We start from the raw sequence: 16998 nt of genomic DNA on the forward strand, positions 1-16998 counted from the left end.
TCTGTCATATCCTTGCACATATAGGATGTAAGCGATTTATCAACAGATCCTAAAAATTGGGGAAGAAAACAAGTGTATAGAAAGAGACAAGAGATATAATTAATAAGCATCTTCTGTAAGTAGACTGCCTTAGGTCATTGTCTAACAATCTATCTCCTTAAAGTATTTAGTAAATATATTGTAACTGTCTTTTCTAGTTCTGACAATTCACATAATCTGGAATTAAAAAGAAAATTGGTTTCCCACCCCTACTCTAACGTAAAAGACCAATGCAATTAATTGTATGTATTCGTCTATTTTCTCAGAAAGAAACAAAAATTTTACTGACTTTTTGCAATAATACTCTTAAATTAATGGCAGTAGGTACATATTTCATTAGGAGTTCCTGGATGTACATGACTGACCAACCAATGAAAACTGATTCATAAGGACTGAGAATTAATGAGAAAGAAATGGAAATACAATAGTTATGAAGAAAGTGGCACTGTGGCTTTGACATTTATAATGGATTAGCTGTTAATTTTTCCTCTTCTATATGTTGCTGTAATAAGATTTGTCAGAGTACTGTACAATTTATCTTTCCGCACATTTCTCTTACAGATGATGGATCACTGCACATTATAAGCCAAATTCTCAAATAAAATGAAGAAGAGACTTGCTCCCAGCCATAGATGCACATGAAATAATGGCATTCGTATGATTAGAGTCATGACATTTATTCCGTATCCTTCTTTCCTCAAAAATATTTACACGAGCGTGGCTAGATGCCAGCAAAATTGTAGCAGCTGTCCTTTCCTGCTTTTTGATGGTAGTCCCTGTGGAATGCAGATACTGTTTCTACCTTGCTTTCTCCTTTAATTTTCTCACTATCTTCTCGACTTTTCTGCATCTTTCTTGCTTGCTGAGATGACTTTCTCTTTCCCCCATCATGCGCATGTGCGCACGCTCTCTCTCTCTCTCTCTCTCTCTCTCTCTCTGTCTGTCTCCATCTTCCCAATATCTTTGGGGCCCTTCCCTTCTGTTTCTGTAGTGCCTTCTCTGTCTCCATTTCTTTGTGTCTCTCATTGACGTTGGTCTATTTATGATAAGACAAAAGAGATCATAACATGGTAATGTATGTAGAACATACTCAATAGGTACAGTAGACTTTTATGGAGTCGACGTTGAAGAAGACTACAGTCCAAGAAGGACAGTTTCGGAGGGTCTACAGTTGATGAGGCTAGAGCCACAGGGACCAGAGATGATGCAGGCTTAAGTGCCAGTGCTCTGAGATGATGTGTCTTTGGCCCAGAGGTGGCCAACATCACCAAAGTTTATAACCTGACCTCTTGCTGTCTCTGAGATTAGGTATGAATCCTCTATTGTCTCCTTCTTTCAGCTCCCCCCCAGATAAACATGCAATCCTGTCACCTATTTCTGCTCATGAAATAATGCCTGCCTAGTACTTTGTAAGAAAAGTATACAGACAAAAAGTTAGTTTTTCAGCTACTGTCAACATACTAAGCCTAGGTTTCTATAGAAACTGCTTGGACTTTCAAGATTAAGTCCCACTTGCTCCGCAGCCCGGAGCTTGGAACCCCACTAGAACTCTTCATGTTTTCCTGCAGAAATTCACAAAGAAAGAAAACTCCCGAATAATAGAAACAAATATAGAAAGCGTGATGTTATTAATTATTTATCTAAGATGTTGGCGCAGTGTACTTTAAATTATATATAGTATTTTCCACTTTCAAAAATTTATATTTAATGTTTTAAGTATACATATATGAATAATGAAAGATGCATTTGTTATAGATCCACATAGTAAAATAAAGAAATATTATATCAACCTTTAAATTTAGTGCTGCTAAAACTAAAATCGTTTCCCTTTCACAAAATTAAAATCAATTACTTCTCATGATTCATAAACTATAACCCCCTCCAAGTCGACATTTAGTAGCCACAATTCATACAGCATGTCAAAGTCATACATTCGGGATGTGTGGCTCTCTCTTTGCCTGACTCTAGGTGAAAAGAGTGAATTTAGAATATTGTTTTCATGTTTTGAGAGAGGGAACTTGATAAACTTTTTCCTAGGAAATTTAAAAATGTGAACCTCAAGGTTCTGCAAACACATGCAGGCTGTTTGGGCTCCCTGAAGCCCAGGTTGCATAATTGTGACTTAGAACAATGGGTTCCGAATAAGTTGGTTCATGAAACTCAACTGTGAGCCTTTTTAAAAATGTAGAGTCCTCATCCAGGACAAACTAAATCAGAATTGGAGAGGCCCTGGGTGGAGAGGAAAGCCGAGACTTTCTATTTTTAGAAAGTGCCCAGGTAAATACGATGGTCAGTGAGAATCCAGACCTGCTAAGAAAGAAGAGGCTGCCACTCCTTAAGGCAACTTCCACATACAAAATAGATGAGATCTGGAACATACGATACAAACTAGAGCTGAAAGGCAACGCAGGGAAACATTAATAAAGAAAATAATACATCACTTTATCTCTTAGTGCATGCCGTGTAGACTGATAGTTTTTAATATACACTTTCTCACTAATTTCTCAGCTAAACAGACACATAGGAACTAGTATTGCCAACACCCCCACTGATTCAGCCCCCGGTATCTAACCGAACAGCTTCCACCCTTCACTGCTGATCTGGATGATGGTACCAGTGAAAGATCTCAGTGCAACGTAGAAGTGAGTTACATTTTTGTGGCGGGATGGAGGTGGTTAATGGAGCAAGCGTGTCCCTGCGCTACTAAGACGCAGGTGCATCTAGGAGACGGGAAGATGAGTGGGAAAGCCCAAAGGAAAGCAGGAGGGTACTTCGGGGGTGGGAACAGACAGACATCTGGATGTCTTTGGATCTGCATACGAATTCATTGGTCTCGCTTTGACAATCTTTCTCAGCAAAGCCTTACAGTAAGATTGGCTCTTCGCAAAAGTTCAAGTAGCATGTAAGGCTTCTATTCGCGAATGAAAAGTATGATTATATTTCATATAGTCAAATTATCGCTGTCAGGCTTTTTCATCTTGATTCTGCTAGATGAAGCCTTTTACATCTGTATTTATAGTGTTCTTCAGGTCACTGGACAGAAGAAGATCAGTGGGAAGGTGCTATGGCAAAGGTGTCGGTGTGTATGTTTTCACAAAGGTCACCCGAAACAGAAATTTGTCAATTAATTTTCTGCAGGCGCTCCTCTTCATTTCCATTTCTTCCTGCAAATGGTTGCTAGACCCTTACACCCCCAGTCCGAGTCTGTAACGTCACACGACAGCTTTCGGGGACCAGCGGCCTCCCCCGATTGTCAGGGTAATGGGGCAGGTCTACACGTGAATTATTCAAAGGCTTGCATAATCAGTACGGCATTCAAATTAAGCCCCAGAATGTGCAAATTAGGCAATTATTCATAAAAATTATGAACATTTTAATTTTTTCAGAGTTCCCTGTGACATTCTGCATAGCCTTGCTTAAATCTAGCGTGCAACGGTGCAATTAGAACCGCGGTGCCGGGTTCGCACAGAGGCAGTGTCTGGAGGAGAGTAATGAAACAGGAATGTTGTTTGGGTGAGCGCTCATCCATCTATAAGGAAGAAAGAGTAACGATAAGAAATAAGCAATAGTAACAAAATTATGGGTGATTCTGCCAGTGCGCACCTGTGTCTAATCACTCCCACCTGCCAACCCTAATCGGCGAGATATCTTGAAACCTGAACTCCATCACCTGTGAGGTTGCCCGCTACTGGCCCAACTCTTTTCCTTCCCTTGGAGAATAGAGCCCACGGTGAGACACCACTCCACGTGCGGCACACACGAGAGGCACACCTCTTTGCACATCACGGACGGGAGACATTCGGTTTAAAGGGCAGTAATTTCATTCCCTGGAGAACGTTGTCACGTGCTTTTACTTCAGCACTTTAAGCAGAGAATCGTGAGGCGCTGGAGCACTTCAGTAACAGTGAAAATGGCCAAGACCAGTTGTATTTGGGTGCTAGAAACGGTTGGTTGCCTGTGATTTTTCTGGAAGAGGAACACAGAGGAACAGCAGCAAAGGGTCCACCTCCTTGAACTAGGAAGGTTATAATACAACTGAACAGTGTAGGAAATTCAAGAAATGAGTGACTAGGGTGTATAAAAGTGTCGTGCTTGCAAGGGATCAACACACTCGGTGCCTTAATACTTTACATTTATTTTCCTCCAGTTCTGTAGGTTAGAAGTCCAAAATGGGCCATACTGGGCCAAAACCAAGGTTTTGGCGTGGCTGTATTCCTTTCCACTCGCCCCAGGAGGAAATCTGCTTCCCGGCTGTTTCTGCCTTCTCCAGGTCCCCTGCCGTACCTGGCCTGTGCGCCTCCCCTTCCGCCTTCAAATCTGGCCACATCACGTGTCTCTGGCTTGGTGGAGGCCTAGCACGGATGGTCTACAGCTGGGAAAGGTCTCCGTTTTTTTTTTTTGAGGATGCACGTGCTTAGGCCCTCCACATACCGTATTTTGCCATATATAATGCGCACTTTTTGCCCAAATTTTTTGGAGGAAAAATAAGGATGCGCGTTATGCCGGGGTAGTACTAATTTTGTACCTATGTAAATGTTTTTCATTATTTTATTTATGCTTATGCACTAAAAGTGTTAGCAATAACAATATCCATATGCAAAATAAGTACCCTGGAATATGATAATCAATCTTGTTTTTACATAGAAATGAATAAAAATTGCATTAAAACGAAAGATTTTTTTTTCCCTGAAAGTTTGAGCCAAAAACATGGGTGCACACTGTACATGGGAGCACAAGTCGGGACGATCGCCTCATCTCAAGGCCCTTAATCACATCAGCGAAGGACGCTCTGCCATGAACAACCGCAAAGTCCTAGACCCCGGATATACAGTGCGTTTTGGATGCTATTATTCCGCCTCCTCCAGGTTTCAGGCGGTGGGTTCCAGAATGCATTTAAGCAAGGGAGGTATTTCAAACATTGCAGAGAGATCAAATATTGGAATGCTTTTGCTATTTTGTTCAGAGGTGTCACATTAATCCATTCTCCACAACTTCGGCTTCTGATGGACGTTTAGTGAAGCGTAGGGTTCGGGGTGTGAGAGTAACAGCAGGAGGTTCGTGAGCGTAGGAAGAAACGAGAAACTAGATTCTCTGAAAATGGACCCTGCACAGGCCCTTGGAGATTAAAAACCAAAGCCAATCATTGCAGTAAAAACGAAACCAAAAATAATGTTAAAGAACAACAGAAAAGTTACGCAACATTTTCAATTCTTCCTAAGTCCCGGAACGTGACCAGCCACTGCCATGCCGCGGTCACGTGGCTGTGGGAGTGCCGGCCCTGCTGCTGCTCAGGTAACACAGCTGGGTTGGAGACAGTGGCACAGAGACGAAATGCACCAGGCAGACTGGGGGATCCGTGTCCCCAAATACCAACAAGTAGCTCATAATGAAAATTCCAATACTGAACAACATATGCGTGGACACTATTTGATGGAAATAAAATACCTTTTTAAAAATTGACACGTTAAATAGGCAACTTAAATGCTGAGAAGTCCAACTCCAAACCCATTCAATTATGTGTTGAAAACTGTAATATATTAACCATTCATTGTTCTCTCACAGATTTTTATTGTTTTTAAAATAAACCCACACATTATATTTTTGAAGCTTAATGCTAAGGCACATTTCTTTCTTGAACCCAATTCTGGCTCAGGGGACCGTGAAAAAACCTCCTAAAAAGGTAGAAAATGCCACAATAAGTTCAACTATGACAACTTCATTATTTTTCCAGGAATCATGATATAGAGTAAAAGGATCAACTTTTGAGCCAAACCAGCCCCGAAATGAACCCCTGATCACACACAGTTGTGATGTGCAATCTAAGTCAAGATTTTTGCTACATTTCAGTTTCTGTCTCTCCTATGTGAGAGGGTGTAATAATACCAATTTTGAGATGGTGATGAAAAACCAGAAAAAATAAAAGGGCAGACTGTTTCATAGCAGTCATTCAAAGGCAGTAAATAATAATAAGTGCAATTCCTCACAGTGTCTCCACAGTGCGGCTGGGCATGTCCTTACTCTGGGTTGGAGGCAATGTGTTCATCGTGCAGATGATATTGCTTATTCACCTGCTCATTGAAACAAAATGAAAAGGCAACCTACAGAAAGGGAGAAAACATTTGCAAACCGAGTGTCTGATAAGAGGTTAATGCCCTAAATATATAAGGCACTCGTACAGCTCAATAGAAAAATAAACAAGCGATCCAATTTAAAAAATAGGTAAAGGATCGGAATAAAAATTTTTCCACAATGCTATTTAAATGGCCAACGGGTATATAAAAAGTTATGCAACATCACTAGTCACCAAGGAAAAGCAAATCAAAACCCCAATGAGATATCGCCATACACCTGTTGGAATGGTTTTTAACAAAAAGACAAGAAATGACAAGCGCCAGTGAGGATGTGGGGAAAAGGGAACCCCGTGCACCGTTGGTGGGAACGAAGATGGCATAACCACGGTGGGAAACAGTATGGAGATTTCTCAAAGAATTAAAAGCAGAACTACCATGTGATCCAGAATTCCTTCTTCCAGATATGTGTGTGTGTGTGCACGTGTGTGTGTGAAGGCAACGAAGTCATTATCTCAAAGGGATACCTGCACATTTATGTTCAGTGCAACATTATTTAAAACATTCCCGACAAGAAAGCCACCTAAGCAAGCGCCCACTGACGGATGGGTAAAGAAAGAATGGTGTATATGCACGGGATAGCATTAAACTGTGGAAGCGGAGAAAGCCTGCTACGTGATAGTGATACGTGAGTGAACCCGAGGACATTGTGCTGAGTGAAATACTAGTGTGTCATCTCAGTTGTGGAATCTTACATGTAAGACAAGTGCACAGAAACAGGAAACAGGTCTGTGGTTGCCGGAGGAGGGAGATGAGGGGTTCAGGGAGTCAGTAAAGGGGGTCGAAAGGAGCATTTCAGTTGTAAGAGAAATGTGTTCTGCGATGTAATGTACAGCCTGGTGTCTATACTTAGGAGTATTGTATTGTATATTTGACGATTGCTTTAAAATTCGATTTCAAAAGTTCTTACCAGAAAAGAAAAAGAAATTGAAGATACTCTAAATGAAGTAGAAAACTTGAATCGAGGTGGGAGTAAAATAAAAATGTTTGTTTATGAGTATAAAATACTAATTTGCATGACGGGTGCCACACATAAATATATAGAGCACATGGGAAAAACCCCACTGTAATTGTATGCCTCAAAGCAAATGTTTAAAAAGCCTTTTATTTCAAATTAAGACATTACAATGGGTTAACACCTCAAAAGAAATTGGGTCATAAGTGTTGGTGATATCATTAATTTTCACGCAATATAAATGTATAATGATATTTCATTTATTTCCTGAAGGTTTAACTTGGCAGTTGCAAAGGATTTCTGGGCTGAAAAGTGAGATCAAAATAATTAAAACTGCCCATAAAAACTAATGATTCTTAAAAGGTCTACTTTTTAAATACATGATTTAAACTATAATTTTCTTTTACAAGTCATTGCCATGATAAGTAATTTGAATTGTCTTTCAACGTCTGATACTGGGCAAGGAATGTTTCAGTCAAGTCAAAGCTGTGACTAAAGCAAGAGTGCATTCCAGAAGCAACTAAAACATGCGGCGTCCAGAAGTGACTGCACATTTTAAAACGTGTTGAGGTATAAATAAATATGCCCTCTGTGGCAAGTCCCTCCTACCCAGAACTTTCATATTCCAAACTGGGAAAAGCTTAGCACATAGAGGATGTGATGCCAAGGAAAGGCTGAGTGTTTTGCAATGGAAAGACGAGCTTTGCCCTGGCTGGCATAGCTCAGTGGATTGAGCTCGGGCTGCGAACCAGGCATCGCAGGTTCGATTCCCAGTCAGGGCACATGCCTAGGTTGCAGGCCATGACCCCCAGCAACCACACATTGATGCCTCTCTCTCTCTCTCTCCCCCCTCCCTCTCTAAAAAATAATTAATTAATTAAAATCTTTAAAAAAAAAAAGAAAAGACGGGTTTCAATACAGTCTCAGAGTGGAATGGTGTAGAGGAAATGGCTTGGTTTGGAAACAAAGCGAGGAAGGCCAACCTTCAGCAGGGCCTAACTTCAGGGAGTCCCTGACAAAGATAGTTTGTCCAATGCCCTCATCAGGAAAAATGCCAAAACCCCTCCCGACATTATTTCTGGGAGCCAATTATGGGAAAGTGTTTTTTTAAGATATTGTCATTGTACAAATGCAAGATATCATATCACACCTAATTATTCTTTTAGTGGTGTGCTCAAGTGATAAGGAAAGAAAGTTTGCATAAGACACGTTTTTTAACACAATGGCATCAGACAGTTCTGACGTCTGTCTGGGGTTTGCCCCTTACTAGATGAGACACCTTGAGCAAATCTTGTAATTTTTTTAGGATTTATTGATCTCATCCGTAAGAGGAACATAATCTGACCTGTTTCATAAGGTTTTGTGGGAAGGTAATGAAGTATTTTTACATGCGTCAGGAAATGTATCGCCTTAAATAGAGCGGGTACCTCATAAATCTTAGTTTTAGTCTCTTACTCTATCCAATGTATGAAAGTAATGTGTTCTCTTTTTTTGTTATTAACGTTCCTCATTACCAAAATTCAAACTGAAATATAAAGCAAGTGAGGGAAGACATCGCGAAGGAGAAGAGGGCAAACCCAGTGAACACTGAATGCTTTCTCTCTGATTGTGCTTTGGAAATTATCTTTGACACCTTCTTTTTTTTTTAAGATTTTATTTATTTATTTATTTTTAGAGAGGGAAGGGAGGGAGAAAGAGAGAGAGAAACATCAACGTGTGGTTGCTGGGGGCCGTGGCCTGCAACCCAGGCATGTGCCCTGACTAGGAATCAAACCTGTGATGGTTTGGTTCGCAGACCGAGCTCAATCCACTGAGCTACACCAGCCAGGGCAAAACACCTTCTTATATTTTCTGATTTCTTCCTTCATGAGAGAAACACAGCTAGAAGCTGGCAATCGGGAACTTCCGAGTAAGAAGATGAGAGTGGTACCATGGGAAAGATTGTTTTCCTTCTGTCCCACAATTTCTCCAAAATGAAGTCCACTGACAAAAGGTAAGCTATGTGCCATTTTCGGTGCTTTAATGATCTGCATGATGGGTCGTTCACAACAATTGCCCATGGGGTAACGTGCCACTCAAGAGGAAACCCCATTCAAAGTCACATACTGTCAAACACACGCATGTGGACACAGAACCTGCGTGCAGCACTTCAAGTGGAGACTTCATGATAATCCGTGGTAACATCACGTCTTCTAAGTGGCTTTGCTAAACTCTCTCTGGCCACCTTGAGTCTCTTGCACTTCATTAAGGAAGACTCCATCACATTATTTATTTCAATATTGAGTGCTATTAGCCCGAGCCTATTTTTAACTACCCCAGTCAAGCTGTGAAATGTTTTTCTTGTCAATAAACATGTGAAAAATGATTAATATAGAGCAGCACACAACACTTTCTGGTTTGCATCCCAAAATTCTGTATTCATAAGGAAACAAGGCCCCGACAGGAGTGTATTTAAAGGAAAACAAAGTCCCTGCAGACCGGCAATGAAACCTCATGCATGAAGCGGATCTGATGAGCTAAATCAATATGTCACGTTAACAACAAGTGCACACGACAGAGAGGCCTCTGCACAGCTCACTCGGTCAGCACATCGGGCACCTTCCGAGGAGTGTGTCTCCTCCGATGACCCAGGTCACTGGGCGGGGTGGCTGACAGAGACACTGGAGGCCACCGTGGAGCTGGCTCTACCGTAGGCCAGTGCTGTGCCGGGGCTCTGAGGAAGCTCTGGGGTAGACACTACCATCTTCTAACAAATGGTAAAGTAAGAAGTCACTCTAACTAGAGGATCACGTCTTATTTAATAAGGACAGAACCCCCACCTCTCCTAACATCTTGATTCCATATGAAGTCTGAGCCATTCTTACTCACCTGGAGAAATGACAAAAATGTGTACGACTAACAGAATAACAGATTTCGTCTGGATCTACTAAACAGGAGTATGCATAGAGAAAATTAAGATGCTCATTCCACAATGTTTTTTTGTGCTCATCTTTAATGAGCACATAGCTAGTTCCCCAGCCACTATCCCAGCATTAGGAATCACAGACCTGTGGGGTCAGCCCCGAGGACTTTCTGGCTATTATCTTGACCTGCATTGGAAAGATAATGCCACCAATATTACCCGTTGATATGTTTAAAACATTACGGTTTTTAAAGGTCTGATTAAAGGAAAAGACCTGATGTAGAGTGGTGAGGGCCACCTGGATTGAGAGGTGTCAGAGCCAAAATGGGAAGGAAATGATACATGTACAGTCAATTCACGAGCGCAGCAAACACGGTTTGCCCGCTGGAGAGTATGCTGTGAACACCGAGTCAGATGGCGTGGCCGTCTTCATCTGATACAAAGGAGAAACAAACAAGAAATATCAAGAAAACGTGGTGAGCACTGTGATAGCCGGTCGTGATGAGAATCTTGTCAAGAAAATCAGCATTTGGTCAGGAAAGGCATCTCAGAAGTGGAACCAACTGGAGTAATTCTAAACGGATGAATGAATCGCATTTTCATTTTGGATTCAGTTTGGATCTAAGGGAAGTTTCCAGGAAGAGTGAACTGCAGCTGGCAAGAGCTGGTAGTGAGAGAAAGCATCCTATTCAGACAACCAAAACCCTAATGAGTTTGAACGTGGCCAAGGCGGAGGATGTAAGTGGGGAAAGATAGGGGCTGGTCTGCAGTCCAGGGGGAGCTCCGGAAGGGCCCCGCAAGCCAATCAGGACACGCTTCTGCCATCAACGCTGCCCGAGGTCCATGCCCAGCCTGAAGCATGCCGTAGCACTTCCTCGTTTTCATTTTAGAAGAATCACAGAGATTGCAGTTTGCTGAATGCAGCAAGGCAGCCAAGGCTCAACAACAAAGATGTCTGTTAGTGAGAGACGATTGTTTACTGGACTAGAAAGAAGAAATGGAAAAAGAGGCATTTGTGGGTGTTTTTTTTTTTTAAATTTTCAGTAAGGGGTATGTGAAGGGGGCGATGGCAACACTGGTGATGAGTGTAGGGGCACTGTGCAGTCACAGAGGGGTACCAGTGTGGACATCGTTTTCTGGCTGGGACAGCTGGGGGGCAAGGACCACCTTGTGTATAATTGGCAACGGTAAAGAGAGAAACAGCTGGTGTGAGGGAGAACACGGCAGATTCTGCTGTGGCCGTGCTGAGCCGCACTGCTTGCGAGATACCCAAGTGCAGACAGAGAGAGCTGTTTTAAGGGAGGCGCTATGGAGCGGGTCGTCGTCTGCATAGAATTGCTCCTTGAATGCTTGGGAATTAATGCAATCCTTGAGGTCAGATGTATAACTGAGATGAGAAGAGTGTGTAGAAGTAATATTAAAGTACACTAAGGCTTACCAAAATGAAAGAATACAAGACATCTTCCTTAAAAAAAAAAAAAAAGACAGAGGAAGGGCAGAAGGAAAACCAAAGCAGTGAAGTCAGCGTTCTGTCACGTCTGCCATTCATGCATTCAAAGAGGAAGAATGAGTTAACTGTTCTGGATACTCTTTAAAGGTCTATGAAAGGTCTGAGGCGTCTCAGCTAGCAATCATAAAAAAGTCATGAATGACTTTCTGGGAGAAGTTTTTAACAGAGTGGTAAATTTGGAAGAAACCTCACAGGGAGTTAAGAGAGACTTTGAGCGGAGTAAATAGAAGTGATAACAACAAACACTTTAAAGCGCTGGACTATGAGGCATGTGTCACAGGTGGGGTTTTCCAAGGGGCAGGCATTGAGAAGAAGACTCAGGATCTTTATTTGGGGGTGTCCTGGGTACTAACCCCTATGGAAGGAAGGGCGGGGCAGCAGAGCTGGGGACCAGTGGAAGCGGAGCTAAGACACAATACTGACTACATCTTCACCCAGATCCAGGAAGCCCTAAGCTAAAATGACCCATCGCTGGGCTAAACTGGAGGGGTTTTTACACCCTTGCTTGGTTAGTCATTTGTGTGGGCTATCTCAGAAAAGTGATTCTTTCTGTACAGTTGACGCAGTTCACAGCGGGCTGTCCACGGCACTCAGCAGCTAGACAGCCAGCGTTCCTGCATGGGGTCTCTGTGGCGCATCTCCGTGTGGCATGGTCTATCCCTGGCCAACCTTGTGCTTGGTCTTGAATACACTTCTTCCACTTTATGATGTATTGACCTAATTCTACCCACTTGACAAATGGGTGGATCCGCTGGAATTCAGCTGAGTGGCAAAGATAAATCAAGCCAGACCTCAGGTAGCACAGTGCAAACAGATTTTGTTCTATAACTGCTGATGGTAGGGGAAGAGATTAAGGTCCACTCAGATCTGTGCTGAGGGGATCAGACATTGTAAAGGGGGGAAGAGGGAGCCCGGATTAGGAACGGAGATTCATGGAGAAATCACAAAGCATGGCCGTGTTCCTGGGATCAGGTCGGCCGTGGTGGCTGGGCAGCAATGATCAAAGTTAGGGGCTTCATCTGCCACCGAGACTGGGGGACAGAGGCCTTGTTCCTAATGCCATTTCAGGTCTGCAGAAATGCACTCCTGCGTTGTGGGAGATAAACATCCAGCTCAAAGGGCAGAGAGAGGGTTGACGATTGTAAGCGCTTCTTAGTAAGAAAAGGAAATGAGGTCTTGGCTAGAACCAACAGTAACTTCTTTTCCACCCCAAGCTTCTCCAGACAGAAACCCCGAAGGAGGCGGGGCTGTGCGAGCGATGCCGCCCCAGGCCGCTGGGAGCCACGCTGAAGTGGGGTCGGGTTCTCAGTGAAGACGTTTGCATGGGACGCGCACACTGGGGGGGTTTGCAGTTCTCACGCACAGTCAGTACTTCTGGGCGCCTGATGAATCCGTGCCTCGCGATCAGACACGGACTGTGTTTGAGCCCTGTGTGATTCCAGAGCTACTTTGCAAAGAGGTCTAACCCCCTTGCACAGGGCATCGCCTTGCTCCGGACCACTCCGGACCACCAGGGGTGTGTGTCCTCTCTCGGTGCTGGCTGTGAATCCCGCACTACAGCTCCTCCACGAGCGCTTCCTTGAATCTCATAGTGCCTGCCGGGTCAGGTGGTACGGGTGCCAGGTGAGCTCGTCAGCCTGCATCTGCAGGGACTCATGCTGGGCCCCATGGCAAAAGTTGGGGGTGGCCTTTTGTTTCGGGTGCATGGGTCAAAAAAGTATTCCAAGGCGTGGGGTGTTCAACTTCCATAACCTGAAAAAGAATACCAGGGGTTATACTTCCTTCTCTATGTTAATAAATGCAAGAGCAATGCAATCTTTGGCCTTTACTCGGGCATGTTTATTCTCCTGACCATCGGACTCCTGCAATATTTGCTGATAGGAAAGGCTTCTGAAATGCCCTGAGTTTTATTTTTCACCCTCTGAAGAGCACGCTCTTAACAGTCCATCTGATGTGATAGATACTTCTTGATCATCTGGTCCAATTAGCATGATGCCTTTGCTGGAGTGTATTAATGTGGCGCTCAGCAGGGTGCCCAGATGGGCCATATCTCTTTGGACTCTATTATGACAGAGAAGGGGAGAGCTAATACAGCCCCAGCCAAGAACTATAAACGTGCATGTTTATTCATGCTCGGTGAATGGGATGTGCTTCTGATTCTCTCTCCTGGTCAGACTACGCAAGAGTAAATTTGCCAAAGCCATAACCATTCCCCACGTACCTGAGAAGGAGGTAGTCAGCCCCAGCGAGGACACCACATCTTGACCCCACAGCTGCGGAGGCCTATTGTCCTTCCCGGGGCCGTGTGTAATGGCTCCAGGGGGCCTGAGTGGCCACGTGCTTACCACCTCTCAGAACCTGAAGTGTGGCATCCATCTGCTCCCTACCCAGGGTAACATATTGGTATTGATTTATATCATGTATTATGCATCTTCTCGGGTGAAAAGGTGCCATTGCAGAAGCTTCCCCTCGGCCATCCTCACAATGACACGCCTTCCTCTGGAGGCCACGGGCCCAGCTTGGGGATTGCACCAACTAACAAGTGTATCTTTTCCAAGTATCCGTCAGAGAACCAAGGAGCCCTCAGAGAGAAAGGGGCTGAAGAGAGTAAGGAGAGGAGGCAGCTCAGAAACAGAAGACACTTGGAAGGGAGAAAGGGGGTGGGGGATATTTAAGTAGAAGAAGACGGTACGAAAGGCAGAGTTGCCTGTGGATCAGAAGGGCAACGTGAGTGGTGACCGTACTTCTGCCAGCCCGGGGAGCTCTCAGGTGACGGCTCACTTGCTCTCATCAGAGAAGCCAGGGCTGTCAGCACGAGGGGTGAATCGGGGGTTTCGAAGGGAGCAGAGGCTGTTCTGCAACAGGCTCTGCAGAGACTGGGGAAGTGGACGTAGGGGAAATGGTCTCAAGGGCTCGGGTGAGACTGGCAACTTAAATTCACAGTGGCACCAGTTTGGGGGCTGTGTCACTGTTTCCAACGGTGCTCCCATCTCGGGGTAGGTGCTGAGAATTCTGGTGAGATGAGGAGAAGATAAACTAACCAACAAAACAGAGGCAGATTCATAGACAGGAAACAGACTGACAGCTGTCAGAAGGGAGGCGTTGGGGGGCTGGGCAAAAAGGGTGAAGGGATTAAGAAAAAACCTCGCTGGCAGACAACAGTGTGGTGATTACTAGAGGGGAAGGGGTAGGGAGGTAGGAGAGGGTGAAGGGGGGATAAATGGTGATGGAAGGAGACTTGACTTGGGGTGGCAAACGCACAATACAGCGTACAGATGATGTGTTATAGAGTTGTGCACCAGATACCTATACAATTTCATTAACTGGTGTCAGCCCATTGAAGGGAAGCCCAGGGACACTTACTGAGTGAGGGGTACGTTACTGTTAGTGTATGTTACATATTGGACGAAGTCAAATTCTTCTGCTCATATCCTGTGTTTGAGACAGAATGGTAGTCTATCGATTACAGGATAGAGAATAAATGAAAACTCTCTTGCCCATTCCGCAGTGTAGGTGGGAACACAGTGAAATCAGTGGCTAATTTTTATTTGTGTCCTTTTTGGCTACTTTCATATATACTGATGGAGATGAAACAGTCATTTCAAACACTTCTGGATTTGTTTTTCAAACTTGAAAGGTCTGTCTTTTCAAAGTAAGTTGTCTGTCCCTTTTAGATAAAAAAACTATATGTACACTGGGCTGGCAAGGGAAGCACATTTCAGAACAGATGTTTTCTTCCTAAGTGGAGATGAAATTAATTTTATATTAAAAAAAGTTAATAAGGAAGTTGCTGACATATCACTAAGTATAAACAAACCTGTTGATTCTTCTATTCATTTATAAATTATAATCACTAGACATAAATTTGAAATTTAACATATACCATATGGATATATAAATTCAAATGCAAAACAATGTTGTAATTATTTTTATTAATTTCAACTATTCCTGTGTAATAAAAATTAAATTTGCAAAGACAGCAACCTAAGACATAACATGAATCTCTTGGTGAGGTGCGTAGGCAGTGATTTGTAAAAAAAAAAAAAAAAAAAAACTTTAAAAGCATATAATTATTGGGAGAGAAAAATTATTATAAATATTATCAACATTTAAAATTCATATGAAAATGTGGATCTAATTCATTCATTTTTTGTTTTGATTTGCCTTATTTTGGTTTGCTTTTTTTTTTAATTTGCTTTTCAATATTTTAAAAGCCTCTATTTTCATTATCTTTAATAGAAAAAAATGTATTAGTTATAAACTAAAAGCAACATCGTACAAAGTCCCCCATCGTGCGAAGCCATCCACACCCCCTTGAAAAGTACCCACTCTGCGTCAGTTACCACGTCAGTTTCAGGCCACCGGAGCCATGCACATTAAACAGCAACAATCACACTGCGGAATAAGGCAACACGGCCAGTGTTCTGAAATGACTCAGCTGTCTTCAAAGAGCTGCTCTGGGGGTTGTGGGCAACACTGGCATGTGTTAACCTCCTTCCCTGACCAGACGATGAATTCTCTGAAAGCAGGGTGAGTCTGTGGCTATGCTTCCTAATGCACCTCCCACATCTAGTAATGCACAGGACACATGGTTGATGCCTGACACATAGTGTTGAACTTAAGCATAAACGAGCAGAACATTTCAGTATTGGGAGTGATAAAAAGGAAGCGCATTCTCTGTGAGACTTGCAGCAGGAAGGTTTGTTCAGAAGCGGGGTGCTTGTGATGTGTATTGAGATGATAAAGAGACTATCTTGACAGGAAGCTAATGGATTCTATTAAAGGAAAAATGGACAATTAACTTCATTCATTTATTTAGCCTTGCAAGACTTTGAGGCTTGGAGAAATTAAAGATTGTGCCCAAGGTCATGCAATGACTAAGGGTCAAAGCAAGGGCTGTCAGAGCTGTCAGACCAAAAACTTCTGGGCCCTTAAGTTAAGGGGCCAGCAGAGAGGTCGTAGAGATGTGAAGCAGGAAACCGGGTTGTTCTGCCTACTTCTCCCTCCAGTTATGATTATGGCCACAGGCAAGTTGGTCATTCCCCTCTGCCTCCATTTCTCCATCTGCCACTGGAGTCAAGAGAGGACTATCTCACATCCTGGGAGTGAGACCCAAGAGCCACAAACAGTTTGGAAGGATATTCCCCATGTTGTCACCATAAGTGCTACTGTGAAGTCTCCGTGGGGAAGTCACTTCCTGAATATGGGTGCCTGGGACCTTACCCAACCTGAGGGCATTATGATCCCTCAGGGCCCATGTAATTCTCATTGAAGGAGAGGTAAAGGCACTTCCATCTTAACATTTAAATTTTAAATGATCAAAAATTAACTTACCCAATTTGTAGGATACCTGCCATTCGTCTCCAGCCAGAGCCCTGTCCCTCAAACCGACCACTGACCGGCCAGATCGCAGCCCGGGACACCCGTCCTGACTTTCCCCATTGTTACTTTAAGCTCTGTCTGG

This window comes from Phyllostomus discolor, chromosome 11 (genome assembly GCF_004126475.2).
Source record: "Phyllostomus discolor isolate MPI-MPIP mPhyDis1 chromosome 11, mPhyDis1.pri.v3, whole genome shotgun sequence".
Classification (NCBI taxonomy): domain Eukaryota; kingdom Metazoa; phylum Chordata; class Mammalia; order Chiroptera; family Phyllostomidae; genus Phyllostomus; species Phyllostomus discolor.